This window comes from Elephantulus edwardii, unplaced genomic scaffold (assembly GCF_000299155.1).
Source record: "Elephantulus edwardii isolate Elephantulus edwardi_28Jun2011 unplaced genomic scaffold, EleEdw1.0 scaffold00228, whole genome shotgun sequence".
Lineage (NCBI taxonomy): Eukaryota > Metazoa > Chordata > Mammalia > Macroscelidea > Macroscelididae > Elephantulus > Elephantulus edwardii.
In genome coordinates this window covers 397,609-403,617 of record NW_006399978.1, presented here as the reverse complement: position 1 = coordinate 403,617, position 6,009 = coordinate 397,609, and the positions used below count along the sequence as shown (strand labels likewise).

General features: G+C 39.5%; 1 pseudogene; it reads left to right on the top strand.

Moving 5' to 3' along the window:
- The first annotated feature begins 3,368 nt into the window (after nucleotides 1-3,368).
- LOC102867917 lies at nucleotides 3,369-4,875 on the top strand (annotated as a pseudogene).
- The last annotated feature ends 1,134 nt before the right edge of the window (nucleotides 4,876-6,009 follow it).

Sequence of the window (6,009 nt, the reverse complement as noted above, 5' to 3'; positions counted from 1 at the left end):
TCTTCCTTTCCTGCACTGTCCCTCCACCCTCCCAAGCATGATGTCCTTCTCCAAGGACTGGTCCCTCCTTGCAATATGTCCAAAGTATGTCAGACAAATCTTCAGAATCTTTGCCTCCAAGGAGCAACCTGGTTTAACCCTCTCTAAGACAAACTGCTATAATAGAAATACCACAAGCGGTTTTGAAAGACAGAAATGTATTCCTTCATAGTCTAGGGGTTTATACACCTAAATCTAGGGTATCAGCTCTAGAAGAAGGTTCTCTTTCTATGCCAGCTCTGGAGTAAGATTCTATCTCTTTTCAACATCTGTGAACCTAGTGTTTCTTGGAGCTCTTCATTTGCCTTGGCTTCAATCTCCTACATGGATATAGGAAGTTCTCAGGATAGTGACTCTGAGCCTAAATGCTATACTTTTCTCTTGGCTCTTCACTCTTGCTAGTAGTCAAAAGTCTCCTCTGCTTCTTTCTCTTTCTTTTTATTACTTACAAAGCAAAAATTGATATAGGTCATATCCCAGGGAAACATCTCTTACATCAGCCCACACAACTGATTGGTTGTTCACATCAAATACCGTCATGAAGGATGATTATATCATTACATAACTGACAAACCATTGAGAATCATGGCCAAGTGCAGCTCATTGGGAGACACAACTGAATTCATGCAACAGAGAAGGCTGACCAGTGCCAGGAGCTTACATCAACAGAGAAGGCTGACCAGTGCCAGGAGCTTACATCAGACACCAATCTTCTTTTCTTGGCTCTTTTATGGCTTGAGTGTGGCCATATATTCAGATTATTGTCTTATCATTTTTCTTTTTGTTGTAAATATGAAGAGTCCCAACAGTTAAGTGCTAGATTACTAGCTAAAAGATTGGCAATTCAACCTGACTCAGAGACAACTTAGAAAAAAGTCTTGGCATTCTGCTTCCAAAAGTTCAACTGACTCACTCATTCACTGTTCTGCAGCACAAGAGGCTGCCATGAGGTGGACTAGACTCAATGGCAACAGAAGAAGTACCAAAGATGCCGCCAAATATTTACCTTTTCAGTCATTAACTTAAATTCGTCGTGTTGTTCAGCATCACCACAATCTGGTTTTAGGTATCCTGTAAGCATTGAATTTTCCATTCTCCCTCAAGCTCTCAGGTCTCTCATTGTGCAGATTCTTGACCAGAATAGCTGAAAAGTGAGAATGTGTATGGCAGAACCAAGCAATAAGGCGAGAGGTTCCTGAAGAGCCAGGCAGGCATTGGCAAGGTCAACATTTGTCTCGGGGTGCCATGTTTGTGGTGTCCTTACAGAGTTCCTGGACAAGTAGCTGGTGGGTTAGCTGATGCCACTAGTCTGTTTTGCTTGTTCTGCCTCGGGTGAGGCATCAATCCTTTTGCCCTTTCTCCTTCCTCTCCTTCTCTTTTTCCTTCTCCTTCCTCTCCTTCCACCTTTGCAAGAATGATGTCCTTCTCAAAGGAGCAGTGCTTCCTAATAGCATGCCCAAACTATGTGAAATGAAGCTTCATTATCCTTGCCTCCAAGGGGCACTCTGGGGTCCCTACCAATGATAGCTATTAGATAGATAGAAAGTAGGGCCAGTTTTTGGAGACCCATAAGAGAAGTGGAGGGTGAGTTCCACATTGAGGAAGTGGGAAAAGTTGTAATTTGGGAAGTGTGATAGAAAAATAAAAGTAGCCTTGAAGCGTAGGGCTAAGGATAGTTTCTAATTTCTAGAAAAGTCTGGGATGTAAAGTGAGTATTGGGTAGTGAAGGATCCCAACTTTGGCAAAGCAGGTTTCTAGCATGTTTTTAGATACTGGGGGCCCTAGTGGGATGGATAGTAAGTAAATTTCAAGCCAAATACTTGTTAAGAAGAAAATAGGTCAGACCCAAATGCAAAGCTTTACATGGAGCCACTATCTCCTACCAGCTCCTCCCTTACCCCAAGGTAAAAAAGGATTCTACTAATCCCTAGAAACTGTGACCATGGAATATTTTATGGCAAAAGAGAAGGCTTTAGAGATGCAATTGAATTAAGGACCTTGACATCTAAGATTTTGCTAGATTATATGAGTAGGTCATATACAGGGGCCCTATTAACTGAGTCATCACAACAAATGTGGCTAACATCATGAAGAATGGGAATCCCAAAACACTTAATTATGCTCATCAAAACCTATCATTATAAAAGACCTAAATAAATGGGAAAATGTGCCCCGTTCATGGAAAGGAAGACTCAATATTGTGAAAAATGACAATCCTATCAAAGGAATCTATATATTCAAAGTACTCCCAATACAGATACCAAATTGATTTTTTCAAGGAGATCGAAAAATAAATTGTCAAGTTTATCTGGAAAAAAGAGACCCCGAATAAGCAAAGCACTTTGAAAAACAAAAATGAAGCGGGAGGCATAGCACCCCCTGACCTCAAAAACCTACTACACAGTGGTAGTAACCAAAACAGCATGGTACTGTTACAATGACAGGCACATACCAATGGACCAGAATAGAAAACCCAGATATGGACCCAGTCATTTATGGTCAACTGATATTCAACAAGGAAATAAATTCTATTGAATGGGGAAATGATAGCCTCTTCAACAAATGGTACTGGCAAAACTGGACTGCTACCTGCAGAAAGCTGAAAAAAGATTCACATCTCACACCATACAAAGAAATCAGCTCAAGGTGGGTCAGAGACCTGGGAATAAAGCTCAAAACCATAAAGTTCATCAGAGACAAACTGGGATCAAGCTCAGATATCCCAGTTGATATTATGAAGAGTCTGACAAGTACAATGAGAAATACACAACCAGGAAAGGAAAAAGTTAATGAATGGGACCTTCTAAAGGTTAAATCTTTGTGCCTATCAAACTCCAAAAGAGTTAAAAGAAAACCTACTGACTGAAAAAACACCATTTGGCAATACCACTGTAGAGAAGTGTCTCATATCAAAAGTTGACAGAACCCTATAAGGCCTCCACAAGAAAAAGGCTGATAACACAATTTATAAAATGGGAAAAAGACCTGGAAAGAATTTTCACAGAGGAAGATATTCGAATGGCAAACAGATACATGAAAAAATGCTCAAAATGACTGGCTTAATAAGAGAGATGCAAATCAAAACCACAATGAGATACCATCTCAGTCCAGTAGCAGTGGCAAAGTTTAACAGGACAGCAAGTAATAAATGTTGGAGAGGATGTGGAGAGATGGGAACTCTTATGCATTGTTAGTGAAACTGTAAAATGGTATGACCCCTCTCAAAGATAGTTTGGCACTTTCACAAAAAGCTGAACATATGAATCAGCTGTGTACACACGTGACTGCTCTGAGAGGCGAAGCTTGTGCAGTCGTTTGGACCAGTGAAGATGGCAGCTGAGAGGGAACCTCCTCCTTCAGGGGACGGGAAGCCCACCGACTTTGAAGAGCTCCAGGACGAAGAGGACCTGTTCACTAGCACTGTCTCCACCCTGGAGTCAAGTGCATCATCTCTGGAGCCAGCTAATCTTCCTACAGAAGATATTAGTACAAATTCCAATGGTCCAAAACCCACAGAAGTTGTGCTAGTTGATGACAGAGAAGACTTTTTTGCAGAAGCCACAGATTGTTTCTTTGGACAATCCAGAAAGGGAACCCGTCTTCTCTTCAGAACCTTCCCCTGCAGTTACCCCTGTCACTCCAACTACACTTATTGCACCCAGAATTGAATCCAAGAGTATATCTGCTCCTGTGGTCTTTGATAGATCTATAGAGGAGATTGAAGAAAAAACATAAGGAGACATTTTTTATTTAGAAATTGGTGTATCAGATCCAGAGAAAGTTGGTGATGGCATGAATGCTTATATGGCATATAGAGTAACAACAATGTCTTCTCTTTCTATGTTCAGTAAGAGTGAATTTTTAGTTAAAAGAAGCTTCAATGACTTTCTCGGATTGCATAGCAAATTAGCAAGCAAATATTTACACGTTGGGTATATTGTGCCACCAGCTCCAGAAAACAGTATATAGTAGGTATGACCAGCGTCAAAGTAGGCAAAGAAGATTCATCATCCACCGTATTTGTAGAAAAAAGAAAAGTAGCTCTTGATAGGTATCTTCAGAGAACTGTAAAACATCCCACTTTACTGCAAGATCCTGATTTGAGATAGTTCTTAGAAAGTTTTGAGCTGCCTAAATCAGTTAAGATACAGGCTCTGAGGAGAGAAGGGATATTGAGGATGGTGAATAAGGCTGCCTATGCTGTCAACAAAATGACAATCAAGATGAGTGAATTGGATGCCTGCTTTGAAGAAAAGCAGACACAATTTGAGAACTTGGATCAACAATTTAGGAAACTTCATGCCAATGTTGAAGCCTTAGTTTGTCAGAGAAAAGACTTGTCAGAAAACACAGCTGCCTTTGCTAAAAGTGCTGCCATGTTAGGTAATTCTGAAGATCATACTGCTTTATCTTGAGCTTTGTCACACACAGCTTGCTGAAATTGAGGAGAAGATAGACCAGTTACATCAAGAACAAGCTTTTGCTCAGCTCTGGAAAGTGTATTTGACCATCATATGAAGTGCTGGCAGAAATGGGAAAATAAAAAAATTACTTTGCTTAAAAAATGTGAAACTGAGGCAAAAATGATGGTTGCTAACAAACCAGACAAAATACTAAGAATGAAATAAGAGAATGGGAGGCCAAAGTGCAAAAAGGAGAAAGATTTTGAACAAATCTCTAAAATGATTCGAAAATAAGTGGGAAGATTTGAGGAAGAATGAATGAAAGACTTTTAAAACTATTATTATCAAGTACTTAGAATTGTTAGTACAAACACAACAACAGCTTATAAAATATTGGGAAGCATTTTTACCTGAAGCCAAAGCTATTGCCTAGCAAGAAGGTGATTCCTTTCAAAAAGACCTTGGATATTTGTTTCAGTTGTGCTGAATCCCACAATGAAATAATTTAAATCATCTAAATAAACCACTACATATTTTATGGGTGGGGGGAGAAAGCTGAACATAGAAATTCCATATGATTCAGCTACTCCTTGGAATAGCTATTGCTTCAAATACACCTTGAGAAAATGAGACCTGAGGCACAAATGGAGACTTATACACCAATGTTAACAGCAGTGTTATTCACCATCGCAAAACCATGGCAACAACACAAATGTCCAACCATAATTGAATGGACTGAAAAATTATGGTACATTTGCATGATGGAATACTGTGTAGTATGCAGGAGCAATGATTTTGTAGATCACTACCCAACTTCAGAGGGACTGGAAATAATTATGCTAAATGATCTAACTCAGTCCCTTAAGAACAAATACAGTATAAAACCATTACTGTAGAACATGTATGAGGATCCAAGGTGGGAGAGGGTGGGAACAGAAGGGTGAGGATGGGCAGAGGGTGGTGTTTAATCAAAGGGTCGAACAATTTGATGGTTAGAGGGAGGGGTGAGAAAGGGAAAGATCAACTATGAAAAACAATGTACACAAACTTTGTAAGTCAACCAGTATATAATAAAATATTTATTTACATTTTTTTTAAATATACCTATAGTTAGACTAGGAAGCTGTCATATAAAGAGAGCAAGGGAACACTGCATAGTTCAAAATCAAGAAAGGAGTGAGTCAAAGATGTATCCTTTCTCCATATCTTTTAAATCTATACACAGAACATATTATTTGGGAGGCTGGACTTTTTGGGGGAAAAAAAAGACATCAGGATTAGAGGAAGACTTATCAACAACCTGTGTTATACAGATGAGACAACTTTGTTTGCTGAACCCGAGGAGGACTTAAGGTATTTGCTGCAGAACGTCAAGGATGGAATGTATCTCAATATTGAAAATAAAGATTCTTGCCACTAGGGCAACTGGCAGCATCATGATCGATGGAGAAGAGATTGAGGTTGTTAACACTTTCATCTTGTCTGGACCATAATCAACAGTCTTGGCACTGGCAGTAAGGAAATCAAAGATGAGTTGTTTTAGGAAAATTTACTGTCAGGAACTTCT